Source organism: Protomyctophum parallelum (assembly GCF_964188405.1).
Source record: "Protomyctophum parallelum genome assembly, chromosome: 11".
Classification (NCBI taxonomy): domain Eukaryota; kingdom Metazoa; phylum Chordata; class Actinopteri; order Myctophiformes; family Myctophidae; genus Protomyctophum; species Protomyctophum parallelum.
Window position 1 is genome coordinate 24,583,985 of NC_139707.1, and position 17,805 is coordinate 24,601,789.

The window sequence follows — 17,805 nt, forward strand, 5'->3', positions numbered from 1 at the left end:
TTGAATAAAGGAGAGGATGTTACACTATATGTCTTAAATTGACATTGAGCTTTTTTATTAAATAAACATTTGACCTTATTTAAGTTATTTTATACCATTTGGAACCGAAATAGGGAACCGTTAATAACCGGAATCGATAAGCAGAACCAGAATCGGACTCACAAAAATCCTAACGATACCCATCCCTAATCATAACGCAGACCTTTGGGCTCATTTCTGACTATATGCCGCATTGCGGTTACAATATTAATGCACAGTAATGCCAAAATCTAAAATAAAATGACACTGATGCGTTTTAATGAGTTAATGGGGATTTCTAACCATGGTGAAACTATGCCACATACACACACACACACACACTGTATGCATAATGTGCACAGCAGTGGGACTGGGTCACATGCTGAACATTAAGACATACCAGGGGAAGGGTATTTTTAACACGTAAACTAGTGTGACGACCACCCTCTCCAACACATCCAATTGTGTGTGTGTGTGTGTGTGTGTGTGTGTGTGCGCGTGTCCAGGAAGGCCAAGATAAAGAGTGGGCGACAGAGGGAAGAGATTAGGAGCGGAAATGTGTAATTTATACACCATCGTATGACGCCGTTATATTGCGAAAATAGTTTACCAAGATATAAACCAGGATAATATAAATTGACCTAGTATAAAATGAGGAGGTGAATGTAAGCATTTATACTGGATGTCGTCGCTTGTCACTCAGAAACCTCTTATCTGCAGTCCATATTCTAAACTTTTGTGTTTTTTTCATAAATTAACTCCCTACTACTAGATCATACTACAGCGTCACACAAAAGTATCAAAAGTAGCTGATCTGCGAGCTCGAAACGCGCCACAATATTTATTTGAATTTGAATCCTGGAACGTCACAGTTTTGGACATACAGTATGAGGTTTCCACCCGATAGAGACTATATCATTATGTGATTACGCGTGGGCGTGCGTGCGTGCGTGCGTGCGTGCGTGGATGGAGAGAGAGAGATGGCCCAGCTTGGGTATATTTAGTTTGACTGTCTTGACAGAGGGACAGAATATTCATCAAAGATTGATGTCACTGCTTTGTCTTCCTCTTGCTGGAGAGAGGAAGATGGAGAAATTGATAGATGTGCAGCCATAAGCAGCAGCAGCAGAAGATTGATTTTGTGTGTGTGTGTGTGTGTGTGTGTGTGTGTGTGTGTGTGTGTGTGTGTGTGTGTGTGTGTGTGTGTGTGTGTGTGTGTGTGTGTGTGTGTGTGTGTGTGTGTGTGTGTGTGTGTGTGTGTGTGTGTGTGTGTGTGTGTGTGTGTGTGTGTGCGTGCGCCTATTTATTTCTGTACCTGAATCCATGCAAGTGTGTATTACTTTGAAAGTGTGTGTATTGGACAATTTGTGTGTGTGAGCATTTTGCATGCAAATTGTTTCAGAAAGTATATATATTTGTGTCCCCCTCTTACATGTATGAATGCTGGCATGACTGTACACACATACATGTCTTGAATATTTATTTCCCGCGAGAGTGTGACTGTGTGCGAGCACACAGGTGCGTCTGTCAAATCGTTATCTCTCCATTGGCAGGTCAATGCCAGAGAAATGGCTCCATTTGAAAAATAGACAGATCCTATTGGCTGGCTTGCCATCAGATTGGTGGCCGGTGTCAGGCAGAATTCTCAAAGCTCTTCATATCATTGTGGAAATGATGTGACATGGGCTGAGTGAGTGAGTGATGGGCTTCTGCCATTGATGGAAAAAGTCCTCAAATAATTGTATTGGCGTAAAAGTACAATATTTGAGGTCCTATAAGACAAATCTCTGCTTTAGGTAGGGTTATTTGAGATCAACCGATTGAATTTGCAGACCGACTCATCCCCAGATCTCTGATTATGGAAAATATGATGGATTATGAAAAAGTAATTGATTCTCTATATTCATGAAAGATTTACGAAGCTTTTGCACTGATGGTGCTTAAATGTTTATGAATGAGAAGCATTTGATACATGTTTCTTAAGCTTATGGTGTACTTCTGTTTGTTTTTCCTTGTCTCCTCGCCTCGCCTGTGTGTGTGTTCCTTTCTGTGTGTTTGTGTGTGTGTGTGTTCACGCGTGTGTGTGTGTGTGTGTGTGTGTGTGTGTGTGTGTGTGTGTGTGTGTGTATGTGCTCACAAACAGCGGTGTGGATAGGATCCAGCAGCTCCGAAGGGAATACCAGCAGGCCAGGAGAGAAGGGGTGGCGCCGGCTTATGAAGAACAGGACCCACGACGCAGAGGACCAGAGAATGACACACACAGGGTAAGGAAGGAGCGCACGCACGTGTGTGTGCACACTGCACACACACACACATGCACATGCACACATGCACACACACACACACACACACACACACACTAAGCATTGCTTTGTTTTGCCAGTGCAGCACTTGGCACTGCATACACCGTATAAGTCACAGTAGCTACAGTGTGGTTGCTAATTTGCTAGCAGTCTGAATATACTGCTGTACTTAAACGTACTGCCTTTCAGTACGTTTTAACAGTGAATATGCTGCTGTACTTAAACGTACTGCCTTTCAGTACGTTTTAACAGGGAATATACTGCTGTACTTAAACGTACTGCCTTTCAGTACGTTTTAACAGTGAATATACTGCTGTACTTAAACGTACTGCCTTTCAGTACTTTTTAACAGTGAATATACTGCTGTACTTAAACGTACTGCCTTTCAGTACGTTTTAACAGTGAATATACTGCTGTACTTAAACGTACTGCCTTTCAGTACGTTTTAACAGTGAATATACTGCTGTACTTAAACGTACTGCCTTTCAGTACGTTTTAACAGTGAATAAACTGCTGTACTTAAACGTACTGCCTTTCAGTACGTTTTAACAGGGAATATACTGCTGTACTTAAACGTACTGCCTTTCAGTACGTTTTAACAGTGAATATACTGCTGTACTTAAACGTACTGCCTTTCAGTACGTTTTAACAGTGAATATACTGCTGTACTTAAACGTACTGCCTTTCAGTACATTTTAACAGTGAATATACTGCTGTACTTAAACGTACTGCCTTTCAGTACGTTTTAACAGTGAATATACTGCTGTACTTAAACGTACTGCCTTTCAGTACGTTTTAACAGTGAATATACAGCTGTACTTAAACGTACTGCCTTTCAGTACGTTTTAACAGCGGGCGACAGCCGGGCGTATTTTCCGGAAGTGCGTTATTTGTCTATGGGAGCCGGCAACTACTGGCCATAGCAGGCGAAGAGGCGATAGTCGAAATGTGGGCAGAGGAACGTCGTTCAAAAACATGAAAATATTTCATCTTTTGGACGACATCGTCCAGCAATAGCCAATCAAATTCATGTGTTGCTTTGTATACCCTCCACGCGGTACAGTGATGCGTTTACATTACATACAGCAGGAACGCCCACTAGTCGATTTTTATCGCCCAGAGTCGCCAATGTCCGCCCGCTGTTAAAACGTAGGGTAAGAATTCAATAGAGGATTCATCCCAGCCACTGAAGGCTGGTTTGAATTGTACACCTAAAGTATGGTGTGATTTAATTTAGAATTATTCAGAATGATTTATATTACCCAAATGTAGACATTATGCCAATTTATTGAGTATGAGTATGAGTAATAATAATAATAATAAAACTTTATTTGTATAGCACCTTTCATGACATGAAATGCAGCTCAAAGTGCTTTACAGAACAATGGAGAATAAAAGAAAAGCAAGGCAACGACAAAAAACAAGCAGTAATGCAATACAGTGAGGACATGAATAACAAAAAATAATAATAATAATAAAAAAATTAAAAATAAAAGATCAATTAAAAGCAATGTTGTAGAAGTGGGTCTTGAGCTGAGCTTTAAAAATGTCTACAGAGGCTGCCTGACGAAGGTACAATGGGAGCTTGTTCCATGCCGACGGCCCGTAGAAGCAAAAAGCTGCTTCCCCGTATTTTTTAGTTGCCATTCTTTTAGGCAAAGCGAGCAGGCCAGCAGTGGAAGACCTTAGGGGGCGGTTTGGGACATATTTAGGCAGGCAGTCATGTAGGTAGGAAGGTGCGAGACCATTGAGAGCTTTATAGACAAGTAAAATAATTTTAAAATCAATCCTAAAAACAACCGGAAGCCAGTGCAGTCCAACATTTGATGCTAGACAGACAGGTAACCAGTGGGTCTAAAGCACAGGGATCATCTGGAGCCACAGAAAGATATAGTTGGGTATCATCAGCATAGAAATGAAAATGGACTAGTATAGTAGTAGTACTATGCTGCTATGCTGCTTTACAATATTCTTCTCACTGCTGTGCATATGGGCCTTAAGGGAGCTGTACTTGCAGAATAACTTGTTTTGTATATAGTTAGCCAGTACAGCAATTGTTTTAAGTTTGAACAGTTTCCTCTGTCTGGTTTCATCAGTAGTCTGTCAGAACAGATCGTGTTATTCTCTGCAGAGGTTTCATCTTTGTTTCTCCCGCAAATAGGGAATTAATGGCTAGACGTCTGTGTTGATCTGTGTCAAGATCCAAAGAGGGGGGGAGTGTGTGTGTGTGTGTGTGTGTGTGTGTGTGTGTGTGTACGCACACTATTTAACATAAATCATAACATAACAAATCACAGTGATCGCAACGTGTTTAGTTGTGCAAGTGTGTGTGTGTGTGTGTGTGTGTGTGTGTGTGTGTGTGTGTGTGGTTCATTATTCCCTGCTATCAGCTCTGTGTTCACGCTCTGCGTGTTTTTCTTGGATCTGCAGCTGATTTATCAGAGGCTTTCATCTGACTACCACGCGATGCCCTTTGATTGGTAATGTTTCCCTGTAGACAGGGAGCTGATAGGTTATGACATCCACCTTTTGACTGAGTATCAGATGCAGAAGGAAGTTTTATTTTTTTTGCTTTTACTCCTACTGTTGATGTCACAATTATAATTCTTACAGATCTGTCTTATTTCACCTGTGCACGAGGCAGTCTCCTTAAATTCTTTCCTAGGCATTGCCTACCGTATCTCAATTTGCTCTACTTTGTTTTGTTTCAGTAGTGGGTGATCATTTTAAAAGTTAACCGTTTGGACCCTAGCAACTCTATTTTGGCATGTTATTACAGCCGAACATTCTGGGAAAACACAGCAGATCTGCAAGCTTGCATGTGAGCTTGTAGCGCCTACGTAAATCAGCTATTTTCAGTGATTTGGTGTAGACATCTAAGGAAAAAGGAGTGTCATAGTCAAAGACACCTGGGCTGGGCCCTGGTCAACTAAGTATATATAGAGGGTTTATACTCTGAATCACGCCTTATTGGGGAGTTCAGGATAAAATAATCATCATCTTTACAGTTTACAGTATTGCCAACCCATGAAGACTACATGGAAGTGGCCATCTATTTGTTTTCAACAGCCCAAGCTCTTTGAATTTTTGAATACTCAAATCTGGCATGTATCACTGTTGAGCATAGCATTTAGATATCAGAGATCTTGAATATAGAAAGATTCCATCATTTCTTTCTTCTTTGTTTTTTTAGTTTTTTTCAAAATCTATAATCTTTCATTGTAAATGAGCTGAGGCTTGATAAAACCGATCACCACTGTATATAAAAACTGTGTTGAAACGGCCATTTTGACACTGGATCATCACCCTCCCACACAGTATATAAATTCTTTATACGTATTTGTCAGAGATTTTGCCATTTCTCTCTGTATTATTGATTGTTAGAGGTTTCTTCTCTCCCGGGTGAGAAAGCTGGGTCATTTCTTTCAAACTATCCACAGTACTTTTCTAGCAGTAAATAAAACAACAATAAATCATGAGCACGTTGAATTCATCACCAATCTTTGTGTCTAAAGTCTATTGCAGCCTCAAATTCTGTCTGCAAATTAAACGCGAAAATAACCCTGCAGAGACTTGTCGTATTGGGCCTCTGAACCATATTTTCTACACGGTTTATAAACATTGATACTTTTGGGTCCATTTGTACACTTTCAGAATTTAATGAACAGGATTTTACAGTTTCGAAGCCCTTTTTGCTCGCAGCTCCCCTAAGAAGCCTGCTAGTAATTCCAATAGTCTGGCTAGCGTCAAAAAGATGGAATGAGCTACTGTAAATATCTCATCTGTTTTAAAACAAGAAATATTATGGCAGAATGAACTGTTTATAAAACAGTCCTTTCCTCCTCTCTGTCCATTGAGAGTGTAGCCAAAGTCATCTCAGTTCAGCGACTCAGTAGTCAGTACCCTGTGTCCACTGCCTCAGTACCCTGTGTCCACTGCCTCAGTACCCTGTGTCCACTGCCTCAGTACCTTGTGTCCACTGCCTCAGTACCCTGTGTCCACTGCCTCAGTACCTTGTGTCTACTGCCTCAGTACCTTGTGTCCACTGCCTCAGTACCCTGTGTCCACTGCCTCAGTACCTTGTGTCCACTGCCTCAGTACCCTGTGTCCACTGCCTCAGTACCCTGTGTCCACTGCCAACAACGCAGTGGACTCAGTACCATGTGTCCACTGCCACAGTACCATGTGTCCACTGCCTCAGTACCATGTGTCCACTGCCAACAACGCAGTGGACTCAGTACCATGTGTCCACTGCCACAGTACCATGTGTCCACTGCCTCAGTACCATGTGTCCACTGCCAACAACGCAGTGGACTCAGTACCATGTGTCCACTGCCTCAGTACCATGTGTCCACTGCCAACAACGCAGTGGACTCAGTACCATGTGCCCACTGCCAACAACGCAGTGGACTCAGTACCCTGTGTCCACTGCCAACAACGCAGTGGACTCAGTACCATGTGTCCACTGCCAACAACGCAGTGGACTCAGTACCATGTGTCTACTGCCAACAACGCAGTGGACTCAGTACCATGTGTCCACTGCCAACAACGCAGTGGACTCAGTACCATGTGTCTACTGCCAACAACGCAGTGGACTCAGTACCATGTGTCCACTGCCAACAACGCAGTGGACTCAGTACCATGTGTCCACTGCCAACAACGCAGTGGACTCAGTACCATGTGTCTACTGCCAACAACGCAGTGGACTCAGTACCATGTGTCCACTGCCAACAACGCAGTGGACTCAGTACCATGTGTCCACTGCCTCAGTACCCTGTGTTCACTGCCAACAACGCAGTGGACTCAGTACCATGTGTCCACTGCCTCAGTACCATGTGTCCACTGCCAACAACGCAGTGGACTCAGTACCATGTGTCCACTGCCTCAGTACCATGTGTCCACTGCCAACAATGCAGTGGACTCAGTACCATGTGTCCACTGCCAACAATGCAGTGGACTCAGTACCATGTGTCCACTGCCTCAGTACCATGTGTCCACTGCCAACAACGCAGTGGACTCAGTACCATGTGTCCACTGCCAACAACGCAGTGGACTCAGTACCATGTGTCCACTGCCAACAACGCAGTGGACTCAGTACCATGTGTCCACTGCCAACAACGCAGTGGACTCGGTACCATGTGTCCACTGCCAACAATGCAGTGGACTCAGTACCATGTGTCCACTGCCAACAAGGCATCTACAACACATCTACAAGCAGTAGAAGCAAAGGGCTGATGTGGTTAACCTATGTTCTTTTTAATAATAATCAAAATTTACAAGGTAACTAGTAAGTTAGTAACTAAAGCTGTCAAATAAATATTGTGTAGTAAAAGTAGAATATTTGTCTCTGTAATGTAGTGGGGTAAGAGTACTGAAGTAAAGTACAAATACCTCAAAACTGTACTTAAGTACGGTACTTAAGTAAATGCAGTTAGTTACTTTCCGCCACTGCCACTGCCAACAACAAGTCATTGGTCCCTGCCCAGCCGGGGGCAATCTCGTTTTCCCCCCGCGATCAATAGCCATATACATTCACCCTTCTCTCCGCCTGCAAATGAGAAAAGTTTCATGTTGTTTACCAAGCAGGGAGAGCAATTAGCATGCTTCAGAGGTGGAAATTAAGTTTGGTAGGCTAAGAAAAAACGAGCGGTAGCAATCGCCATCATGCCTAACGAGCCCACCTCGTTAAGGATGATGCATTTATTAATTAGAACAGCTGTGATTATTTATCCCTGTTGGTTTCTGTGGGCAGGGGGAGGGGGGAGGGATGATTATGGGCGAGTGCCGACGGAGAGCTAATTCAATTTCACTTTTATTAGTTTGTTTGTTCCGCCTATAGAAGAAGTCATTTCGTATAGCATGTTTTTAGCCCATTTAGACCTGGAACGTATCTGTGTCGCCTTAGCTTTGCACCACTTTAACCATTATTGTCTCCACCAGGCCAAAGGCATGGGGAGAGTTTTTTTTTTTAAATACTTTAGCTGTTGAAAAATCTTGAAAATGTGTACAAATCTGTGAATATGGTTTTATACTGTATATTCTTTCACAGCAAATGTTTTAACTCAACCTTTCTTCGTGTAGGGGGGGGGGGGGATTTGGCGGCCAATTACAATATCATTTTGGGGCTCCTTTACATGAAATATTTTGATATTCACTGTTTTTCAGAAAACTATCATGATTTTCGAAGACATTTGTAGAATCTGGCCTGAGGTCTCAGTCAGTTAATGTGATGTCCATGAGAGAAAATGCAACCCTGGACACAGTATTTGTTAAGAGAGAAAGAGTGAGAGAAAGAGAGACAGAGAGGCAGATACAGAGGGATAATGTGAGAGGAAGAGATGGTGAAAAGGATAGAATCAGAAAAATAAATTGAGAGAGTGCAGAAGTTTGGTAAGAGTGTGTGCACGCATGTGTGTTTGTGCTCGTGTCTGTGCGCACGCTCATCTGCGTCTGTCTGTCTGTCTGTCTGTCTGTCTGTCTGTCTGTCTGTCTGTGTGACACATTTCAGCCACAATATGGGGTTTGTGCCTGGTCTCGGTGGCCTCATTACCATCTCATTGATTCATGGTTATGGGTCAGCTGTCGATGCTAACAAAATACTGTTTTGCCTGGAAACAATTATCAAGCAACAAAAGGCACTCTGCAACTTTTGCCTGTGTGTGTGTGTGTGTGTGTGTGTGTGTGTGTGTGTGTGTGTGTGTGTGTGTGTGTGTGTGTGTGTGTGTGTGTGTGTGTGTGTGTGTGTGTGTGTGTGTGTGTGTGTGTGTGTGTGTGTGTGTGTGTGTGTGTGTGTGTGTGTGTGTGTGTGTGTGTGTGTGTGTGTGTGTGTGTGTGTGTGTGTGTGTGTGCGGGCGGGCGGGCGGGCGCGCGTGTGGGCGCACGTGCGGGCGCGTACACGTGTGTGTGTGTTGTAGAACAACATATATTTTTCCCCAAGGCAAGATAATTTAGATTGCACACACGCACACACATATACATGCATGTACGCACACACACACACACACACACACACACTTACCTGCACACAGAGCCTTTTGTTATTTCCTACGCCTACAATCTGCCCTCATGTTAAATGGATTTAATTTCAAAGATAAACATCTATCAGCTGTTTTTTTTCCCTGGTGTGCTACTGAAGTTGCAGATATTTCTGTTGGTTTACAGTTGCAGTCATTTATGTGTGGCTCAAGGTGTTTCTCATCGTGAGACCTACACCTCATCGGGGGGGGGGGTTTCTCTGCTATGCATTATGTGTGACTACATCTTTAACCCATTTAGACCTCAGGCCCATTCTAAAGAAATGTCGGTAACACTTTCTATGAAGCCCACATTTATAATGCATTATAATTCATTTCATAGTGCATTATAGTGCAATCATAATGCTTCATAACTACACTCATTGACAGACATAATGCTTTCTGATGCACAACAGTCATAAAACATTATAATATAATCTGTCTTCTAAATCCAAAAATATATGTAATTGGCCGCCGAGTCGCCAACCCAAATCCCCCCCTGAGAGAATTATATTCAAAGATTTGCGCCACATTTTCACATTTTTTCAAAGATAGCAGATCTACAGTACAAGCTCGTAGCACGGCACTCGGTGCCGCGCTATGAACTTGTAGATCTGCTATTTTTTAATGCTTAAAATACCAAAAGGGGTTCCCGCCCTGAATAGGTTAAACATTTATGCAGTAAAGAGTTCTGCTGAGCTTGCGTACTATTTGTTACTGCTGCCTTGCTTCGTCAACAACAGTTATACACGTGCGCGCATGCTTACTCATGCAAGGACACACCTAACTGTAGGGCTGTCCGATCTAACCTTGCATGGTATTAGCCCTGTTGGCTACGGGTGGCCATAGCGGGGCTGTCTGTGAATTGTAAGGTTGACGGTTCGACCCCTGGCTCACCCAGTCTGCATGTAGAAATGTCCCCGAGCAAGACAACCTCTAACAGCTCCCCACCTGCCATCACCAAACTCACTTGTTTCTAGAGATCCAGTGGACTTACTTTATTGGCAAAGATTGCAACATTTCGACCCTTTAGGTTTAGGTCTTTATCTGGCAAATGTCATTTGTTGATGTTTCCTTCTTATAAACACTTTTAAACAGCCCAGAACTATGTGGCACATGTGGGGTTCCAGGGAAAGCACTCTAATGTGTGTGACCTTCCCCTGGTAAACCAGCCATCAAGGAGTTATGATGTCTTATGGGGAGTCATGGTCAAGACGAGAGACAACAACGTAATTGTGGTGTTTCTTAATGTGTCACGTTGCCTCTGTCCCTCCTTCCCTTCCATTGCATTCCTTCTAAACCTGTCTGGGGTAATGAATAACACTTGTCCTGTGGTTGTAGCGGTTTTGTCCGTATCCTAAAACATGCTCTGCACTCACACTTTTCAATGAGTGAGTGAGTGATGTTGGTCTACAACATCGTTTTCCAATTTCCAGCAATGAAACATCTTGAAACAAAGGACTTGTAGGTGTTATCCCCAAAGCAGTCCCTTCAAATGCATTGAATTATAGCTCTATCGAGGGTCTACAGTCGGCAGATAAATGATTGTCCCCCCCATCGCGTTTCCTCATGGTTCTCCTGACAGATGCGTTCATTAATTCATTTTACATGACAGATGACACCCTCCCTTCATTCTACTTATCGCACGTTGTTAAACTCCTCTCCCCAGTCAGAAGGAAACGTGCAGTTTTGGGTGATTTATCTCACCGCCATGAGTTCATATAATCGCACAGATGAGTCAAGTGGAGCGCAGTAGGAGTATTAGTATGAGTTTGATGGTCCTCCTTGGGGAGGTTTTGGTCAGTGGAGGAGACAGACACTACACAGAGGTAAGAGACAACTGAATTAGTGCTTCTGACGGGGGTCCCCATGTGATTTGGAGGAGATCCCCATGTGACAGCAAAGGACTTTTGAGACCTTTTTAACCCATTTAGGACTGATGCAGATTCTAAAGAAAGAAAGAAAGAATTACTACTGCAGAATCAACATTGGCCAAATTGTCAAACAAACAAAATGTAATGAATCAACTCCTATAATTCCAAGTGCTTGTCAGGGTGGGGGGTCCCCCGTTCAAATAATATTAATGTATTTTGGGGGGTCCCCAGTTCAAATACGATTAATGTATTTTGGGGGGTCCCCAGTTCAAATAAGATTAATGTATTTTGGGGGGTCTCCAGTTCAAATAAGATTAATGCATTTTGGGGGGTCCCCAGTTCAAATAAGATTAATGTATTTTGGGGGGTCTCCAGTTCAAATATGATGATGATTTTGGGGGGTCGCAGACTGGAAATGTTGAGAACCACTCTTCTAGTTCAGTTAACATTCTGGATTGTTCGGTGTACAGTGACTTGTCTGCTCCATCCGTCCATCTTTGTGTCCGATTGTTATCATTCTGTCTTCTCCTATATACGCCACCTTAATTCTCTCTCGTTTCAGTCCTCTCTCCTTACCGCACATCCTCAATGTTTAGCTATTTTCCCTCCCCCCTAATGTTCCCACTAACCTTTTATCTCTCTCTCTCTCTCCCCCCTCTCTCTCCCTCTCTCTCCCCCCCTGTTCCCCTCTTTCACTCCCTCTCTCCATAACTTCCTGACTTTAAAAGCTCCCCTTTGAGGATTAGGTGGAACAAAGAAAGGTAAAATGGCAGAGAATGAGAGAGGGGTGGGGGGGAGGGGGCAACGGAGAGGAAGAGAGAAGGAGATAAGTAGAAAGGTAGAGGGACATTGAGAGAAAAGAGAGAGAGAAACTGTTATATGTGCAGAGGATCGAGGGAAGACCACACACACACACACAGACACACACTGTACACATACAAATAACACACACACACACACACACACACACACACAGACACACACTGCACACATACAAATAACACACACACACACACACACACACAGACACACACTGTACACATACAAATAACACACACACACAGCGGTGGCTCTGATCTGTTTTGAAAGGCTGTTTTGAAACGGGGAGAGCAACACGTAAATATGCAGCTTTTCTCTGCTGCCTCTTTTGTTGAAAGCCTTTTCGAGGATCTGTAAATCCCTGGCGCTTAACCTTTCATATAAAGCTAAATAGATAAACAATGCAGAGGCTCTATATGCTCTAAGAAGCAGAAGGGAGTTCCAACCGCGCCTCTAGCCTATGGCAGGCCAGTCTGGTGCATCTCAGAGGCAGGACAGGTTACAGGAGGAAAGGAGGCACTGGAGCAACTCATTTTAGCCCTTATTTTATTATCAGGGTGCAAGTAAAACAGCAACAACGTTTCCATGTATCTGTCACATCTCTCTATGCGTTTGTTAGTTTGCTTGTTCTATCAATTTCTCCGTGCTTCAAAGTCTCCTCTTTGCTCACTTCAGTAGCGCTTGCCAACCACTTTTCCGTTGTAGTTTTTAAATGTGAATTAGTTTGCAAGTGTCCACTCTAATGGAAAAAGGTATTGATCAGGCCACGTAGCATAGGGCAGATCAATGAAAAAACTAACACAGTTCCAGGCTTGGCACCCAACACACTCACAGCGAGGAAACTTCTCAAAAAAAGTGTTCCAATATTCATTTTCTACTGTCGTGGTTCGTAAGCCAGTGGGTTGTAGCGAGACTCTCTTGACATGGGTCACTGACAGGAACAGCTCTACCGGAGAGAATATGTTGTTATTTTATACTTTGGCTTCTTTGTTTTGAACTCATTGGCCGAGATCTGTTGATGGACAGTGGGCTTGTTTGTGCTTGTGAGGTTTACTGCTTCTGGGAATAAACCGTTCGGATGGCATGAGATGTCGGTCTGGTTAGGCCGCTACCATCTGGGAACTTATTTTATTTAATAAAATGTAATTTTTTTGTTTTTCTTTTAACTGCATGGTAGAGTATGTTAATGAAATATAGCTAGCACATCTGCAGTGGTTGGAGGAAGTGGACTTTTTAGACCCTGGTGTCAAGTATATCATACTGGTTGACAAGTAGTACTGCCGGCTGCCCATAAGGTCAAGCAGGCATTCCTTCTTTATATTTTTTATGGAGGGACAGACAGTAGGCTGACAGGAAATGGGGAGAGAGAGGTAGTAAAGGCCGTCAGGATCGGGAGTCGAACCCACGGCACACTGCCAGACTGGATTACCAGCCAAGGTGCCTGGACCACTGAGCCATGGCCCAGGCCAGGCATTCCTTCTTAACTACAGCTTTAACAAGGGTACATTTGATAACTTATTATCAGTTATTCTAATATAACTCTTGGAGTTATATTAGATGCTTAAATGAACTGAGGAGTTCATACAATGCTTGCCGTAAAGTTTTAAGAGGTGGATAACGAGGGCGAGAGTTTGTCACAGTTTAGATTGCAGTCGCTGTGACTTCAGCAAACACTGAGTACTGTAGGTTTAGACTTTAGAGCGACAAACTATTATGTCCTTAAATGGACAAGGTTGTATTCCTGGAACACAACCTTCTCCATGGAACTCTTGTTCTGCCACTCTCCCATGGTATTGCCGGGAGACGTAATGTGCTTGAACGTTCGTCTACCAGGGGGAATATGCAACGTAATAGCATTATCGCTATAATGTGTTAATCTGATGTCCGGATATAAGAAAAAAATGTAATCATGTGATGTGATCAGGATCCACATGGGGGCCTCGGGACTTCATGTGGTCAGGCGGGGACATGAGTAATCTCTTGACTCGTGGTGCATTGACCCCACATGTGTGCAAGGTCCCCCCCCCCCCCCCCCCCATTGACTTCCCATTTTGAGTTAATTATTTCAAAAGGTGTCAGATATTGTTTCAAAAATCACACTCGTGTGAAGTGAGGGGCGCACGTACATTGCTCAGTCAATCAAATCATCACTATCGGGGGCCCAGCCAATCAAATCATCGCTATCGGGGGCCCAGCCAATCAAATCATCGCTATCGGGGGCCCAGCCAATCAAATCATCGCTATCGGGGGCCCAGCCAATCAAATTATCGCTATCGGGGGCCCAGCCAATCAAATCATCGCTATCGGGTGCCCAGCCAATCAAATCATCGCTATCGGGGGCCCAGCCAATCAAATCATCGCTATCGGGTGCCCAGCCAATCAAATCATCGCAGACACATTAAGCTGGGCATAGGAGTGTGCACAAGAGATTTGGCACTGATCCTTCCAGCAATTTTGAAAGATTAACTCCAGACTTGGGATGGGAATTATCGATTACTTCATGATTTAATTGATAGGTTTTGATAACCTTATCGATCGATTAACAGTTGATATACAGCGTTTAAAAATAAAATCTGAGAATCTTAATTTCCCTCAATGTCTTAACACAAAAATGTACATTTTGCTGATATACAGAAAGAATACAAAAATCATAGTATATTTCTTAATCAAATATTTAGTTGACCATTTGAGATACAGGGCATATTTTATGAGGAATGAAATGAAAAGTATAGTGTCTAGCATGTCACATCACATGCAAAAGCAGAGATGTTTCTGTGGTTACCAAGGTGGGGGGCGGGGGGGTTTAAGCGGCCCACATTCCTCGGCCACGTGCGCACGCAGACAGCATTACATTCACAGGAAACCGCCCCATTGATAGAACCGCAGAACTTGCGATTAATTGTTTAATTGAAGAACGACGATAAATCGATTCACTATTAACATCCCTACTCCAGACACACAGACACGGACACACAGACTGACCATTTTATAGACTCGCTGTAAAACAAGTAGGCTGCAAAGTAGCACACCGTAGCCAGTTGCACTTTCGTGCTCTGCGACCGTACACAGACACCGCCCTCAGTTTATTAAACTAATTGACCAGAAGAAGTAGAAGAAGTAAGAAGCTTATTTATTGTAAAATTCATAATCAGAGGAGGCATTCAACCCCCCTAATCATTCTGTTTTGTTTAGACCCTGCAACCTCAGTCAGCCGTGTTTATCTTTGGGTCAGATTCCCAAAAGCCATCGTGGTTGTAAGAATGTCTTTGTTCCATTGTGAGAGTTTGGACAAAGATGCTATAGTGCTAATATTTTTTTTCCCATTTTTTTGGGGGGGGGGGGGGGGGGGGGGGGTGGGGGGAGTGTGTGAGAGGCTGGGTTACTAAAGCACTGTAGGCTTTGAAGCCTGACGACACCCAAAGCAGTGGCAACAGCTTGCTTAGCGGTTTGTCACCTTTTACCCTGCAGTGAAAGCATTAACAAACACGGCATTCATTCAGATAATGAGTGTCTACTTATCTGAACTATTTATACACAGATCTTTTTTTTTTAAACTCAACATGTTGATAACCCCCCGTCCCGTCCCCCGTCGGTGTTACAGAGACTTATTGGAACCATAGTGGGTCAGAGGTCAAACCTTCAGGTGGAGCCCTTCAGCACGAAGACGTGTAATGTGATACTAATATTATTGTTGTATTATTTGTGTCCAGGATATCCCGTGTCAAGAGACTCCCCGCGTTATTACCCCTGATAGACACTGTCTCCATTTTTAGACGGGGCTCGCTTGACATTCCTAAACCAATCTCACATGGTAGGTGAAGCCATATATACACGCCTGCTGGCTTCCTTATTCCTGTCAAACAAAGCATCCACTTCAAAATAACTGCTCACCACCAGTGGTGGAAAAGTAAAAAGTATCAATACAAATGTAGAACTACTCTGTTACAAGTAAAAGTCAGCATGCAATTCAAAATGTACTTGAGAAAAAGTACAAAAGTGTTGGTATCAAAATATACTAGTTCAAAAGTGAAAGTAATTATACAGAATATCACAAGTTTTCAAATGTATAAAATTAGCAGATCTACAAGCTCACAATGCGTCGTACCGCGTAGATCGGCTATTTTCAAATGCCCAAAATGTATATAGTCCAAAAGACGGAGATTTAATTATTTGATATCGGTGAGCGATACACTACAGTCTGAGCGCGTCTGTTGTGCAACTTTCGAAACCACTTCCAGTTGGTGCGTCATCAAAAGTGTTCCCCCTCCATTATAGCGGACGGGAGGAAAAATCTTCTAATGCTAATATCTCTGAATCTAAATCACTGATTTCGATTCTAATCAAAACATGCATTTTTGATGGCCCATCCTGGTCCCGTCGCTATATTCGTGGTAGAAGAATTCATGCCTCAGGTGGTCGGCAATCCTCCTGCAAATGTTTGGGTTATAAGATGCTATGCTATCTGCACAACAAGATGGAGTCACTGTGTCACCTTGAAAAGGGCTCTGAAGCTGCAAATAGCTGGGCACAGCCATTTACTGTTTCCAACTGACGCTGGGCAGTTATGCTTAAGTAAATGTACTAACGGTTAAGTAAATGTACTTAGTTATACTTTCCACCACTGATTATTACCGTACTGCACTTTTCAAAAGATTTCCTAGAACTGCTCTCGACGTGTGTTTGGGAATGCACTACATCAAGTCATCAAGTCATCTACTACATCAGTATCACAAGGAATGCACTGTCCCATGGCTACGGTGGTTTCGGAGTATAGTTGAGCAAATCAATTGGATTAGATGGGCTGTAGGTCACTTTGCTGGTCAGCACTCTGAAACAAAGGGCCTGTATTCTCATGGCTGCCAGTGGGTTCTGAGGCGACGTCTACCTCTCTCTCTCTCTCTCTCTCTCTCTCTCTCTCTCTCTCTCTCTGCTGAACCAGGCCAATTGCGCCACACCTCTTCAGGCAGAATTTGGTGTTTGTTTGGAACTGCCAGATAGGATGTCAGCCTAGATGAAGACCAAAGAGAAGATTTATGGATTTAGTGAAAGAGGACATGATGAAGTTAGTTGGTGTGAGAGAAGAAGAGGCAGAGGACAGGGTGAGATGGAGGCAGATGATTCACTGTGGCGACCCCTGAAGGGAAAAGCCAAAAGGAAAAGAAGAAGACTTGGATTTGGATCCATATCGCATTAGCGTGGTCAGAGTCTGTGTTAAACACAAGCGAGCACAATCGATCAACATTGTCATTGTTTATGTAAACTGTAAAAAGTGTCCTGTAAGTCCATATGGGCTGGGCTTCTTCGGAAGCATGACACTTATATAAATATAGAATCAATCATCAATCATAGCGAAAATCAAGGCAAGGATTTGCTGTGGCCCATTGGGCTTCTCAATTTTCATCCTGATTCCTGGAGTTCTCTCTTAGTTCATTCCAGCAATAAGCGACACTAATTTTGACACCTTGAGGGGGTTCTACATTGACCCTGACGTATACAATGGAACCAAATGGACCCGTTGTATACAGCCTAACCACAGAAAACTAAATTTAAGTAGTAAAGCTTGTAAATAAGCTATAAGAGACCTTTTAGTTGTACCGTTTGTGGCAAAAGCTTGTAAATATCTAAGACCCACACAGAAGAAAACCCTTTAGCTGTACCTTTTGTGGTCAAAAATAAATAAATCCTGCCTTGATCTCATTACCCCCTCCCCCTTATTCCCTTTCTTAGTTCTTCCTGGAAAAAAATGACACGATGGGAACTACTATGCAACAAAAACTA

The 17,805-nt window shown here is 43.2% G+C and overlaps 1 protein-coding gene across 1 annotated transcript in view; it reads left to right on the top strand.

Moving 5' to 3' along the window:
- The first annotated feature begins 2,165 nt into the window (after positions 1–2,165).
- The window catches only part of LOC310867240 (uncharacterized protein), an 89,718-nt gene continuing 74,078 nt past the window's right edge, over positions 2,166–17,805 (top strand). Inside the window, exon 1 of the mRNA XM_083777134.1 lies at positions 2,166–2,282. The gene's annotated coding sequence lies outside the window, so the exon portion shown is untranslated. The remainder of the gene's footprint in view (positions 2,283–17,805) is intronic.